The sequence below is a fragment of the Canis aureus genome, chromosome 1 (genome assembly GCF_053574225.1).
Source record: "Canis aureus isolate CA01 chromosome 1, VMU_Caureus_v.1.0, whole genome shotgun sequence".
Taxonomy (NCBI): domain Eukaryota; kingdom Metazoa; phylum Chordata; class Mammalia; order Carnivora; family Canidae; genus Canis; species Canis aureus.
This window is the reverse complement of record NC_135611.1, coordinates 117,088,930-117,104,576: the sequence shown is the minus strand read 5'-3', so window position 1 is coordinate 117,104,576 and position 15,647 is coordinate 117,088,930. Positions and strand designations below refer to the sequence as shown.

General features: G+C 41.1%; 1 protein-coding gene across 2 annotated transcripts in view; it reads left to right on the top strand.

Moving 5' to 3' along the window:
- The first annotated feature begins 983 nt into the window (after window positions 1–983).
- The window catches only part of LOC144321923 (zinc finger protein 525-like), a 55,373-nt gene continuing 40,709 nt past the window's right edge, over window positions 984–15,647 (top strand). For both annotated transcript variants that reach the window (XR_013387516.1, XM_077911298.1), the window contains exon 1: window positions 984–1,460. The gene's annotated coding sequence lies outside the window, so the exon portion shown is untranslated. The remainder of the gene's footprint in view (window positions 1,461–15,647) is intronic.

The following is a 15,647-nucleotide window of genomic DNA, read 5'->3' as shown; positions in this document are numbered from 1 at the left end:
CAGAGAGAGAAGCAGACTTCCTGTGGAGAGCCCAATGTGGGGCTCGATCCCAGGACCCTGGGGACCTGAGCCAAAGGTAGATGCTCAACCGCTGAGCCTCCCAGGCACCCCTAGGTCTATCATTTTGTTTTATGTTGGCCCCTCTGTGGTTTTTCTATTCCTTCTATCCTGTTTTCTTTGGATTATGTGAATTGTGAGATAGTAAGAAATATCTATTTGGTCTCTGTCTCTAGTTCCTAACAGTGAGCTCCTAAAACCCCTGTAATTTCTTGAGTGACCGGGGTGCTAGAAGCATATTTTCTCCTGATGAGGTGACTCTTGGTGGGCTTCTAGATAGCTTCGGAATAGGGGCTGGTTACCAGGACGATCAAACCATGATTAGAATCTTGGAACTTCCGGGTGGCCCTGGTGGCGCAGTGGCTTAGCGCCGCCTGCAGCCCAGGGTCTGCTCCTGGAGTCCTGAGTCTTGGGATCGAGTCCAACGTTGATCGAGTCCCACATCGGGCTCCCTGCATGGAGCCTGCTTCTCCCTCTGCCTGTGTCTCTGCCTCTCTCTCTTTCTCTGTGTCTCTCATGAATAAATAAAGTCTTAAGAAAAACAAAAACCAATGCTCCCTAAAGCTCTCTCACCGTTTTACGGATGCCTGACGTAAGGCTTAGAGGTTAACTGGAGATACACAGGTACAAGCCTGGCCTCCGGAACAGGTGACCCGTAATCACATATACACAACATCCAGCCACACCTGCCACCGCAACGCGGCGTCTCCGCGCAGGTCTTCACCTGAGGGCATCCCTCGGGCGCGTCCCCCTCTCCCCTCCAGGACCGTGATTCTTTCCCTGTCGCCGCCGCCACTCGGTCCCGAAAGAGACGACCAGGTGCCCCCTTCACCCTCACCCTCAGCGCTGAGCCGACCGGCAGACATGAAGTGTCATCCGCTTGCCCGCAGAGGGCGAACTAGAACCTCCAGAAGTGTCTCTGGCGCCGCCGGGCGGACCCCGACGCTCGCATTCCGCCTGACTGGCGGCTTTTCTGGCTGGGGCTACGTTTCTCACAGACGCCGCGGCTCGAGGCCGCGTTCGCCGCCGAGCGGGCGTCTGGTGCGCGGGCTGTGGCGACCCTCGAGCTGCCCGGGCTGAGGCAGCTGGAGGCCTGGCGGTTGCCTCCCGCCCGCGGCTCCGCGTACCAGCCGCTCGGCGTCGGGCCTCGCGGTTCTGTTTGGCGCCGGGAAGCGGTAGAGCAGCACGAGCTCGGCTTCCGCGCTGAGGGGACGCGGGAGGCCCGCGGTCCGCTCCCGGGCCGCATTTCCCGGAGGGCTGTGCGGGCGGACGCTGCGCTCCTCGGGTTCGGCCGCTTTGCGGGAAGGCGGCACCTTAGCTGCTGCGGGGCCTTTGGAGTCTGGTGCAACTTGGCCCGTTTGGACCAGACCGGAACCTGGGAAGGACTGGGGTGAGGGGTTCAGGTAGGAGCATTTCGTGTCCGGAGCGTGTGTGTGTGTGTGTGTGTGTGTGTGTGTGTGTGAGAGAGAGAGAGAGAGAGAGAGATGAGAAAGAGAGGGAGGAGGAATGGGAGGGAGGGAGAGAGATTGTGATATTAACCGTGTGTGGTGTGTGATTGTGACTTTATGTGGTGATAACGTGGTGATAACTCTGGGTGATGGAGTAGGGTGCTTGGGACGGTGCCAGTTCCCAGGATGGAGTATGTGACTGTGACTGCATGACTGCGCCATTGTGCACAGGGATGTAGAGGGCCCACGTGATTGTGCAGTTGGGACTGTCCCGCCGTGAGGGGGCTGTGTGATTTTGGGAAACGTGTGCAGCACTGCTGTGTGTGTGTGTGTGAGTTCGTCTGTGACTGTGTGGTGTTAGGTGCCTGTGGCTGTGCAGGTGTGACTAGTGTAACCCCCTTGGGGTGTTTGTGTGAGATTGTTTATTTATTTATGATAGTCACACACACACACACACACACACACACACACAGAGGCAGAGACACAGGCAGAGGGAGAAGCAGGCTCCATGCACCGGGAGCCCGACGTGGGATTCGATCCCGGGTCTCCAGAATCGCGCCCTGGGCCAAAGGCAGGCGCCAAACCGCTGTGCCACCCAGGGATCCCGTGTGTGAGATTGTGATTGCCTGGCTGTGGGGCTGTAGGTACGTGGGTGTGGGGAGGCTGTGTGATTGGGTCTTTGTCCCCTCGGTGTGTATGTGGGATTATATGTGAATGACCTGGTACAGCACCATGTTTGCACAAGGAGTGGAGGGTTTTGTAATTGTGCAGGTGTGACTCTATCCAGGAGACATCTGTGAGCTCAGGACAGATTCCAGCCTTTCCCTGTAACTGCATTAGGCTGGACTCTCTCTCCCTCTCATTCTCTCCCTCTCCCTCTCTCTCTCTAGATATAGATATAAGTATAGATATATAGATAATAGTCTTTCCTGATTTTCCTTTTACGTGTGTGAGGACAGTGAGGGACTGGAGAAAGTTTGTGTTTTAACCTGGTCAATTGGAATTCCAGGAAAAGCTGGTGTCTCATCAATTTCTTCTTTCTACAGTTACTATTGCTAAGAGAAAGAGTAAAGAATGATTATTGAGTATCTGGAGGCCAAGATCAAAATACTTTGGCATTTTTTTCTTTCTCCCCTTAAATAGTTTTTACTATTAACAGGGCCTTGTTTTTCAGAGCCTAATTTTTTCACCTCTTCTGACAGTTTCTGATTACCAAAAGCCCATTCAACAAACCTTGTCCATAGTATTTCCCATTTGGATATGGGGTCTTGGAGTTAGATCCAAAACTGAGTTTTTTCATCTTTCCCCTCCCTCTTAGTATTTTTTTTATTTTTATTTATTTTTTTAATATTTTTATTTATTTATGACAGATACAGAGAGAGAGAGAGAGAGAGAGGCAGAGACACAGGCAGAGGGAGAAGCAGGCTCCATGCACCGGGAGCCCGATGTGGGATTCGATCCTGGGTCTCCAGGATCACGCCCTAAGCCAAAGGCAGGCGCCAAACTGCTGCGCCACCTAGGGATCCCCTTCCCTCTTAGTATTAATATGGCAGTTTCTTCTCTGTGTCCAACCTTTGCTAAGATCTCTTCTGGTCTAGAGAGGCAAATACAAGAGCCTTTATCATAAGTGAATTGTTGGAAATAAGATTAGCAGCATGTATGTAACATCGCACACTACAGTCCTGGTATTGAAAGCCATGGAATTTATGGGATGGTGTTGGTTAGTCTCATTCCAAGTAAGTGACAAGATCTTTCACTTTGGCAATATATTTGGAGTAGAAATGAGATTGGGGGCTTGATCAAAGAATTCTATACCAATAGGGCCAGGATTTAACAGGTAATCTGTGAGTAAACACTTGGACCAGTTTCCAAATCTGTTTTGACTTAAATGCTCAAATGGTCCCCATTGGAGTACTCAACCTGGAATCCATAATGATACTTACTAAGGATTACAAAAAAGATGGATAGATCTACAAACAACACCTTGAGACAACATTTGAGATAATAATAGCCAAAATGAGTTTCATAAATAAGGAAATTTTAAGTGATTTCTGCTCTAAGGTGTCATTTTATGAAGTTAATTAAAACTGTGTTTGAAATAGAGCATATGCATTTTCAACATTATGACTAACACCAATGCCCAGGTGAGAGGGGAATTCAGAAGTTGGAAGAGTTTGCAGTTAAAGTTCAGCTGATCCACATCTAGGCCACAGTGTTCACTCATTTGATCTGTGGAATAGCCTATTAACTGGTCTCTACTTCCTCCATTGCCTGCCTTAAATTACTTCTTAACACAATAGCCAGGGTGATTCTTCTGAAATGTAGGTCAGATTACTTCACTTCTTGACTTAAAGCTTTCTGTTGATTTCCTATCTCAGAATAAAAACCAAAGTCTCTGGGGGCGGCTGGGTGGCTCAGTTGGTTAAGTGGCTGCCCTCAGCTCAGGTCATGATCCGGGGTCTTGGAATCGAGTCCTGTTTCAGGCTCCCTGCTCAGCGGGGAGTCTGCTTCTCCCTCTGCCCCTCCACCTGCTCATGTTCTCTCTCATGCTCTCTCTCAAATACATAAAATCTTAAAAAAATTAAAACCAAAGTCTCTACAGTTGTTTATGTAGCCCTATGTGACCTGGCTCTCTGTTCCTGATTTTAACTCTGTAATTTTTTTTGTAACTTAATTCTTCCCCCTCTGCATATGTTTGCTGATTCCCCTGCCTGGAATTTTCTTACTCCTGATATTGGCAATCACTCCTTCATTTTCTTCAAGATTTAACTCACATGTCACCAAATTGGAAAAATCATCCTTGACCACCCTGTATCAACCAATGCACTTCCTATCACCTTGTCCTATATAATTTTTCCCTGTAGCTCTTTTTCTTTTTATTGAGACATAATTGACATATAACATTAATTTCAGGTGTGTAATATGATTCAATATATATTTTTTTGTGAAATGATCTCAAAAGTCTAGTTAACATCCATCATCATACACAATTACAATTTTTTTCTTGTGATGAGCACTTTTAAGATCTATTCTCTTAGCAACTTTCAAATACTGTGTACAATAAGACTTTATTAACTATAGTCAATATGCTGTACATTCATCCATAGGAATTACTCATTTTATAATTGGAAGTTTGTACCTTTTGGCCACTCTCACCTATTTTGCCTTCCCAGCTTCCCACTTCTGGAAACACCAGTCTATTCTCTGTATCTCGAGTTCAGTTTTTTTATTTTTTTAAGATTTCCTCATATAGTGAGACTATACAGTCTCTTTCTCTGACTTATTCCATTTAGCCTAATACCCTCAATGTTCATCCATTCTGTTTCAAATGGCAGTATTTCCTTCTTTTTTTTTTTAATCCATCTTGCCATTTGCAATGATGTGGATGGAACTAGAGGATATTCAGCAAAATAAGTCAATCAGAAAGACAATTATCATATGATCTCACTTATATGTGTAATTTAAGAAACAAAACCAGAAGATCATAAAGGAAGAAAGGAAAAAAATAAAACAAGACAAAATCAGAGAGGGAGACAAATTATAAGAAACTTTTTTTTTTTTTAAGATTTATTTATTTGTTTATTCAGAGAGAGTGAGAGAGAGGCAGAGACACAGGCAGAGGGAGAAGCAGGCTCCATGCAGGAAGCCTGAGGTAGGACTCGATCCTGGATCTACCAGGATCACACCCCGGGCTGCAGGCGGCGCTAAACCGCTGCGCCACAGGGGCTGTCCAAGAAGCTCTTAATTACAGGAAGCAAACAGGGCCTTTGGAGGAGAGAAGTGTGGGGGGATGGGTAACTGGGTGATGGACATTAAGGAGGGCATGTGATGTCATGAGCACTAGGTATCATATAAGACTGATGAATCACTGACCTCTACCTTTAAAAGCAGTAACACGTTATATAGTAATTAATTGAATTTAAATAAAAAAATACAAGATGTATATGACAAAGGAAAACAGATTCCAGTATAATTAACATTTAATGTTAACTACTTTCAGGTATACAATATAGTGATTCATCAATTCTTTACATTATTTGGTGCTCATCAAAATAAGTGCTCTTAATCCTTTCAACTATTTCACCCAACCCTTCATCCACCTCCTGTCTGGTAACTATCTGTTTGTTCTTGTAGTTAAGAATCTGTTTTTTGGTTTGTTTCTGTTTTCCTTTGCTCATTTGTTTTGTTTCTTAAATTTCACAAATAAGTGAAATCCTAGAGTATTTGTCTTTCTCTGACTGACTTATTTCACTTAACTTTATACCCTCTAGATCTGTCCATATTGTTGCAAATGGAAAGATTTCATTCTTTTTATGGCTGAGTAATATGCCATTGTGTGTGTGTGTGTGTGTGTATACATGTATCATATTTTCTTTATCAATGGACACTTCCATAATTTGGCCATTGTAAATAGTGCTGCAGTAAACATGGGGGTGCATATATGTTTTTAAATTAGTGTTTTTGTATTCTTTGGGTAAATACCCACAGTAGAATTATGGAATCATATGGTAAATCTAATTTTTAAAAAAAATTTATTTATTTATATGAGAGAGAGTGACCAAGAGAAGGAGCAGGGGAGGGGTGGAGGGAGAGGGAGAAGCAGACTCTCTGCTTAGCAGGAAGCCTGACACGGGTTTCCATCCCAGGACTCTGGGATCATACCTGAGCTGAAGGCAGAAACTTAACCTACTGAGCTCACCTGGCATCCCCTATTTCTAATTTTTATTTTTATTTATTTTTTTTAAAGGATTTTTTTTTAAAGATTTCATTTATTTATTCATGAGAAAAAGAGAGAGAGAGAGAGAGAGAGAGAGAGGCACAGACACAGGTAGAGGGAGAAGCATGCTCCATGCAGGGAGCCTGATGTGGGACTCGATCCCGGGTCTCCAGGATCATGCACTGAGCCGAAGGCAGATGCTCAACCTCTGAGCCACCCAGGCATCCCTATTTCTAATTTTTAAAAAAGGACTTATTTATTTATGAGAGAGAATGAGCACACAAGCAGGGGGAAGAGCAGAGGGAGAGAATCCCCAGCAGACTCCCTGCTGAGGGTGGAGTCCAATGCAGGGGTCAACCTTCCGACCCTGAGGTCATGACCCAGACCAAAATCAAGAGTCAGATTCCCACCCAACTGAACCCAGGTGCCTCTCTATTTCAAATTTTTTTCAATTTAAGATTTTATTTGTTTATTTGACAGAGAAAGCACAAGCAAGGGGAGCAGCAGGCAGTGGGAAAGGGAGAGGGAGAAGCAGGGAGCCCAATGCAGGGCTTGATACCAGCACTCTAGGATCATGACCCAAGCCAAAGGCAGATGCTTAACTGAGCCACCCAGGTGCCCCTCTTTCTAATTTTTTGAAGAAACTTCATGCTGTTAACCACAGTGGCTGCACCAACATACATTCTAGCCAACACTCCACAAGAGTTCCTTGGTCTCCACATCCTCATCAACACTTGTTTCTTGTGTTTTTCATTTTAGCCATTCTGACAGGTGTGAGGTGATATCTCATTGTCTTTTTGGTTTGCATTTCTCTGATGATCAGTGATGTTGAGCATCTTTTCATGTATTTGTTGGCCATCTGTATGTCTTTGGAGAAATGTCTCTTCATGTCTTCTGCCCTTTTTAAAATTGGATTATTTGTTTTTGGGGTATTAGTTATATCAGTTCTTTATATATTTTGGATACTAACCCTTTATCGGATATGTCATTGCAAATATAACATGTATTGTGTTTTAATTTTGTTTCCTGTGCTGTGTATAAGTTTTTACTTTGGTATAGTCACAATAAATTGTTATATTTTTTAAAGATTTTATTTTTAATCGATCTCCATACCCAATGTGGAGCTCAAATTCACAACCCTGAGATCAAGAGTCACATGGTCCATTGACTGAGACAGCCAGCCACCCCAGTCACAATACATTATTCTTGTTTCTGTTTCATTTGCCTCAGGAGCCTTATCTAGGAAAATGTTGCTATGGCCAATGTCAGAGAAATTACTGTTCTTCTCTTTTAGGAGTTTTGTGGTTTCAGGTGTCATATTTAGGTCTTTCATCCATTTTGAATTTATTTTTGTATATGGTGTAAGAAAGTGGGTCAGCTTCATTTTGTTGCATGTAGCTGTGCAGTTTTCCCAATACCATTTGTTGAAGAGACCCTTTTTCCCATTGTATATTCTTGCCTCATTTGTTGAATATTAACTGACCATATAATGATGGTTTTATTTCTGGGTTTGCTATTCTGTTCTATTGATCTATCTGTGTTTCTGTTTTTGTGCCAGTACCATACCGTTTGGATTACCACAATGTTGTAGTATATCCTCAAATCTGAGATTGTGATTCTTGCAGCTTTGTCCTTTTTCAAGATTGGTTTCGCTATTTGGGTTCTTTTGTGGTTCCGTATGTATTTTAGGATTATTTGTTCTAGTTCTATGAAGAATGCTCTTGGTATTTTGATCACGATTGCATTAAATTTGTAGATTGCTTTGGGTAGCGTAGACATTTTAATAGTATTTGTTCTTTCAATTCACGAGCATGGAATATCTTTCCATTTGTTTGTGTCATCTTCAGTTTCTTTCATCAGTGTTTTAAAGTTTTCGGAGTATACATCTTTTACCTCCTTGGTTAAGTTTATTCCTAGGTATTTTATTATTTTTGGTGTAATTATAAATGGGACCATTTAAAAAATTTCTCTTTCTGCTGTTTCATTATTAGTGTATGGAAATACAGATTTTTATGTATTGATTTTGTATCCTGTCACCTTACTGAATTCATTTAGTTCTAATAGTTTTTTGGTGCCGTCTTTCAGGTTTTCTATATAGAAATAGTGAAAAATTTACTTCTTACTTACTGACTTGGATGCCTTTTATTATTATTTTTTGTTGTTGTCTGATTGCTGTGGCTAGGACTTCCAGTACTAAGTTGAATAAAAATGTTGAGAGTGGACATCCTTGTCTTGTTCCTGATCTTAGATGAAAAACTCAAGTTTTTCCCCCATTGAGGATGATGTTAGCTGTGGGTTTCTCATATATGACCCTTATTATGTTGAAGTATTTTCTCTCTAAACCTACTTTTTTTGAGGGTTTTTATCATGAATGGATGTTGTACTTTGTCAAATGCTTTTTCTGTATCTATTGAAATGATCATAGAGTTTTTATCCTTTCTCTTGCTGATGTGATTTATCATGTTGATTGATTTACAAATATTAAATACTTGCATCCCAGGATTAGATCTCACTTGATAGTGGTATATGATTTTTTTAATGTATTGTTGGATTGTTTGCTAATATTTTATTAAGCATTTTTGCATCAGAAATATTGGCCTGTAGTTCTCTTTTTTTGTAGTGTCTTTATCTGGTTTTGGTATCAAGATAATGCTGGCTTCATAGAATGAATTTGGAAGCTTTCCTTCCTGTTCAATTTCTTGGAATAGTTTGAGAAGAATAGATATTAATTCTTCTTTAAATGTTTGGTAGAATTTACCAGTGAAACTCTCTGGTCCTGGACTTTGTTGGGAGTTTTTTGATTACTGATTCAATTTCATTGCTAATAATTAGTTGATTCAAATTTTCTGTTTCTTCCTGATTCAGTTTTGGGAGATTATGTTTCTAGGAATTTATCCATTTCTTTTAGGTTTTCCAATTTGTTGGCATATAATTTTTCACAATATTTTCTTACAATCTTTTTTTTTTCTTCTTACAATCTTTTGTTATTTTTGTGGTATCATTGTTACTTCTCCTCTTTCATTTCTAATTTTATTTGAATCCTCTATCTTTTTTTAAAATTTTTATTTATTTATGATAGTCACACAGAGAGAGAGAGAGAGAGAGAGAGAGAGAGAAAGGCAGAGACATAGGCAGAGGGAGAAGCAGGCTTCATGCACTGGGAGCCCGACGTGGGATTCGATCCCGGGTCTCCAGGATCGCGCCCTGGGCCAAAGGCAGGCGCCAAACCGCTGCGCCACCCAGGGATCCCTGAATCCTCTATCTTTTTTAAAAAAATTCATGAGTCTGGCTAAAGGCTTATCAATTTTGATAATATTTTCAGTGAACCAGCTCCTGGTTTCAAAGATCTGTTCTATTGTTTCTTTTAGTTTTTATTTTATTTCTGATCTAATCTTCATTATATTTCTTTCCTTCTACTGGCTTTGGGTTTTGTTTATTCTTTTTCCGGGGGATCCCTGGGTGGCGCAGCGGTTTGGCGCCTGTCTGGCCCAGGGCGCGATCCTGGAGACCGGGGATCGAATCCCACGTCGGGCTCCCGGTGCATGGAGCCTGCTTCTCCCTCTGCCTGTGTCTCTGCCTCTCTCTCTCTCTCTCTCTCTCTCTGTGTGACTGTCATAAATAAATAAAAATTAAAAAAAATATATTCTTTTTCCAGCTCCCAAAGGTGTATGGTGTCATTGTTTATTTTTTGTTTCTTGAGAGGCTTCTATTGCTGTAAACTTCCATCTTATTTTAAAATTTATTTTTATTTTTTAAAAGACTTTATTTATTTGACAGAGAGCATAAGTAGGGGGAGCAGGAGGAGAAGCAGGTTCCCCACTGAGCAGGGAGCCAGGTGTGGGGCTCAATCCCAGGAACCTGGGATCATGACCTGAGCCAAAGGCAGACACTTAACTGCCTGAGCCACCTAGGTGCCACTCTTTTTTTTTTTTAAGATTTTATTTATTTATTTATTCATGAGAGACACAGAGGGGTGGGAGACATAGGCAGAGGGAGAAGCAGGCTCCCTGTGAGGAGTCAAACATGAGACTCAATCCCCAGACATGCCCTGTGCTGAAGGCAGATGCTCAACTGCCGAGCTACCCAGGTACCCCTCTTTTTTTTTAATTAAAAAAATTTTTTAAAAGTAGGCTCCACAACAATCATGGAGCCCAATGTGGGGCTTGAACTCAAGACTCTGAGATCAAGACCTGAGCTGACATCAAGAGTTGGACCATTAACTGACTGAGCCACCTGGATGACACTAAACCTCCCTCTTAGAACAGCTTTTGCTGCACCCCAAAGATTTTTAAACCATTGTGTTTTCATTTTCATTTTTGTCTATATATTTTTTAAATTTCCTATTTGATTTCTTGGTTGACCCATTCATTGTTTAGAGCATTTACAAAAAAAATTTATTATGTATTTACTTTAGAGAGAGAGAGTGAGCACAAGCACTGGTGAAAAGACTGTGGGAGAGGGAGAGAGAAAGGGAAGCAGACTCCCTACTGAGTGCAGAGCCCCATGCAGGGCTGGATCTCATAGCCCTGAAATCATGAGCTGAGCCGAAATCATGAGCTGAGCCGAAATCAAGAGTCAGTTCAACCAACTGAGCCATCCGGGTGCCCCCAGTAGCATGTTTTTATTTTTATTTTTATTATTTTTATTTTAAAAAATTTTTTAACCTCAGTGTATTTGTGTTCTTTCCAGGTTTTTTCTTGTGGTTGATTTCCTTTTTTTTTTTTTTTTTAAATTTAAGTAGGCTCCATGCTCAGTATGGGGCTTCAACTCTTGATCCTGAGATCAAGACCTGAGCTGAGATCAAGAGTTGAATGCTCAACCAGCTGAGCCACCCAGTTGGTTGATTTCTAGTTTCATAACATTGTAGTCAGAAAAGATGTATGGTATGACTTTGATCTTTTTGAATTTGTTAAGACTTGTTTTGTGGCCTAATATGTGATCTATTGTGGAGAATGTTCCACATGCACTTGAAAAGAATGTATATTCTGCTGTTTTAGGTGAAATGTTCTGAATATATATCTGTTAGATCCATTTGGTCCAATGTGTCATTGAAAACCTACTTCCTTGTTGATTTTCTGTTTAGATTATCTGCCATTGATGTAAGTGGGGTGTTAAAATTCCATACTATTAATGTATCACTATCACTAACCTACTTTATGTTTGTTATTAGCTGCTTTATATATTTGGGTGCTCCCATGTTGGGTGCATGAATATTTACAATTGCTGTATCTTCTTGTTGGATTTCCCTTTAAGATTATATAATATCCTACTTTGTCTCTTGTTACAGTCTTTGGTGTTTTTTTTTTTTTTTTTTTTTTTTTTTTCAGTCTTTAAGTCTGTTCTGTCTAGTATAAGTATTGTTACTCCAGCTTTTTTTTCCACTTGCATTTGCATGATAGATGCTTTTGTATCCCCTTTATCTCTCTTTCTTTCTTTTTCTTTCTCTTTCTTTTTCTTTCTTTCTTTCTTTCTTTCTTTCTTTCTTTCTTTCTTTCTTTCTTCTTTCTCTTTCTTTCTTTTTCTTTCTTTCTTTTTTCTTTCTTTTCTTTTCTTTTCTTTCTTTCTTCTTAGATTTATTTATTTGAGAGAGAGAGAGAGAGAGAAGCAGGCTCTACACAGGGAGCCTGATGTGAGATTTGATCCCAGGACCCCAGATCATGCCCTGAGCCAAAGGCAAATGCTCAACTGCTGAGCCACCCAGGCGTCTTAACAGATATGTATTTATTGCCATTTTGTTACTTATTTTATCACTTTTTTATAGTTCTTCTCTGTCCCTTTCTTTTATTGCCCTCTACTCTCATGGTTTGTTGTCTTTCTTTAGTGACATGCTTGGATTTCTGTTTCTTTGTATATTTTGCATATCTATTACCAGTTTTTAATTTGTGATTGCCATTGGGTTTATATGTAGCATCTTATGCATATAGCAGTCTGTATTGAGTTGATCACTTAAGTTTGAATCCATTCTAAAAAACTAAGTTTTTACTCCTTTCTTCTCGTTTTATTTTATTTTTTAACTTTAAAAGAGATTTCATTTATTTATTTGAGAGAGAGAGCACAAGTGGGGGTGCAGAGGGAGAGGGAGAGACAGGCTCCTTGCTGAGCAGGGAGCCCAAAATGGGGCTCAATTTCAGAGCCCTGAGATCATGACCTAAGCCAAAAGGAGACACTTAACTGACTGAGCCACCCAGGTGTCCCACCTCCCTTCACATTTTAAATATATGGTGTCATACTTTACATCCTTTTATTTTGTGAATTCCTTGATGATTTTTATAGATATACTTAATTTTACTGTTTCTGTGCTTTCTACTTTTCTTTTTTTTTTTTAAGCTTTTATTTATTTATTCATGATAGACATAGAGGGAGAGAGAGGCAGAGACACAGGCAGAGGGAGAAGCAGGCTCCATGCCAGGAGCCCGACGCGGGACTCGATCCCGGGACTCCAGGATCACACCCTGGGCCAAAGGCAGGCGCTAAACCTCTGCCTTCTACTTTTCTTATTCCTGCTTATGATATTCCCTTTCCACTCAAGGAATCCCTTTAAACATGTAGGGGCTAGTTTAGTGGTGATGAATTCCTTTAACTTTTGTTTCTTTGGGGAACTTTTACCTCTCTTTTCTGAGTGATAGCCTTGCTGGATAGAGTATCCGTGGTTGCAGATATTTTTTCTTTCAGCACTGTGAATATTATGACACTCCTTTCTGGTCTGCAAAGTTTTTGCTGAAAATCAGCAGAAAGACTTATGGGGCTTCCCTTGTATGTAACTCTATTCTTTTCTCTAGCTTCTTTTAAAATTCTTTCTTTGCCACTACCTTTTGCCATTTTAATTACTACGTATCTTGGTGTGGACCCCCTTGGGTTTTTTGTTAGGGGCTCTCTGTGCCTCCTGGATCTGGATTTCTGTTTCCTTCCCTAGATTCAGGAAGTTTTTATTTTACTTTATTTTTTAAAAAAAGATTTTATTTATTTATTCATGAAAGACAGAGAGAGAGAGAGAGAGAGAGAGAGAGAGGCAGAGGGAGGAGCAGGCTCCATGCAAGGAGCCTAATGTGGGACTCGATCCCCGGTCTCCAGGATCACGGCCTGAGCCAAAGACAGGCACCAAACTGCTGAGCCACCCAGGGATCCCCTAGATTCAGGAAGTTTAGAGCAATTATTTCTTCAGATAAATTATCAACCCCCTTTTCTCTCTATTCTCCTTCTGGGATTCCTATAATGTGAATGTTACTATGCTTGAAGGTGTTGCTGAGTTCTTCTATTTTCACTTTTTATTATTCTTCTTTCTTTCTCTGTTCAGCTTAATTGCTTTTATGTTTTCTATGTCTTTATAAGGGTCTCATTGAGGTGTTCCACTCTTCTCAAGTCCAGTGATTATCTCTATGACCATTACTTAAAATTCTCTATCAGGCATATTACCTCTGTTTTGCTTAGGTTTCTTGCTGTGACTTTGTCCTGTTCTTTCTTTTGGGACCTATTCCTCTCATTTTGTCTAACTTTCTGTGTTCATTTCTATGTGTTAGGAAAATCAGCTACATTTCCTGCTCTTGAATGTAGTGACCTTATTTTATTTTTATTCCAATATGGTTAACATATAGTGTTAAATTAGTTTCAGGTGTACAATATAGTGCATCAGTTATTCTGTATATTACTCAGTGTAGTGGCCTTATGAAGATGAGGTATTGTAGTGCCCTGAAGTATAGTGTACTTGTTTACCAGATCCTGGCAGTTCAGGAGTGTCTTTATGTGTGTTTTAAAACTGCTGCTTCTGTGGTATATCTCATTGGGGCTGTTGTGCTAGCTCTTTAAGCGGGGGTGGGGACTCAATTTCCTATCACCCTCCAGGTTTCTCAGAGCTAAGCATGCTAATTTTTTTTAAAAGTTCTGGGTGTTGGGACGCCTGGGTAGTTCAGTGGTTAAGCATCTGCCTTTGGGTCAGGGCATGATCCTGGAGTCTCAGGATGGAGTCCCACATCGGGCCCCCTGCATGGAGCCTCCTTCTCCCTCTGCCTGTGTCTCTGCCTCTTCTCTCTCTGTGTCTCTCATGAATACATAAATAAAATCTTTTGAAAAAAAGTTTTGGGTGTTAAGCCCCGCTGGTTGTAAGAACTTGTGAAGTTGGGCTCCTCTCGTTTTCAAAGCCTGTTATGGAGATTGGACTTCCCTGTGCAGATTCCCTGTGTATGGGGTATCTGGTGCTGGGTCCACTCCTCTCCCTTCTACTTCTGCACCCTCTCTCCCTCCCAAGGACAGCCCTGTGAGTCTCCTTGGCTTCCCACCATGTTTCTACCCTTTCTACCCTCTTTAAAGTGGCCCCTTTTCTACATTTAACTGTGGAGAATCTGTTTGGCTCGTTTTGGGGTCATTTTCTGGATTATTTACACTGATGTGTGTTATTCAGCTCTATCTGTTGGACAAGATGAGCCTAGGATACTCCTCCACCATCTTCTCCAGAAGTTGGATTTCCTTCCTTTTCATAACTGAATAGCATTCAATTATTTGCATTTATCTGTCTGTCTCACAGTTTCTTTATCTGTTTATCCGCCAGTGGACATTTAGGTTGCTTCCATGTCTTGGGTATTGTAAATAATACTTCCACAAACGTGGAGGTACAGATATTTTTTTGATTTATTGTTCTCATTTTCTTTGGATAAATACCCCAAAATAGAACTGCTGGATTATATGGTGGTTGTTTTTAACTTTGAGGAACCTCCATACTGTTTTCCATAGTGGCTGCACCAATTTACATTCCCACTAGCACTGCAGAGGGTTTAGATTTTTCCACTCCTTGCCAATATTTGTTATTTTTTTGTCTTATTATTAGTAGCCATTCTAATTGGTGTGAGGTAATATCTCATTGTGATTTTAATTTGCATACCATTTTATATATTTGTCACCTCCATCTACAATAAAATCTAAAGTATATCTCCGTGCTGTTCCAAGCACTGTGAGGGCGTGGATAGGGAATTTAGTATTGTGTATTACTGCAGCAGTGGTAGACTAGTCTGGACCATCCTGCATTAATACCCAAATATCAGTGTTTTAACATGACGGGTTTATTTGTCATTCAAACTGTATATTTACCATGATATGTGTCTATATTCTTGTTTTGCTTCTTATCTAGTTTGTGTGGCCAGATACTCAAAGCTTTGTGGTCTCTGGCATGGGTTGGGCAGCCCCTTCTTAGATTTGGTGGCTCAATACATATAGCTGGGGAAGCTAAGAAATCTTATATCTTGATCCTGGTTTGTACTAAAAGCTTCTGGAAGTCTTTGTCTAGGTGTTGAACATGTGCAAGCATACCAGGTTTCTGGCTCAAGGGCTTCTTCCATCCTTGATTTAGGCTATAACTTGGGTAATTCTGCTTGAGGAAACTCTTGTCTGCACCTGCAGAGGGGGATCTGTATAGGGCCATGGTATTGTATTCATCT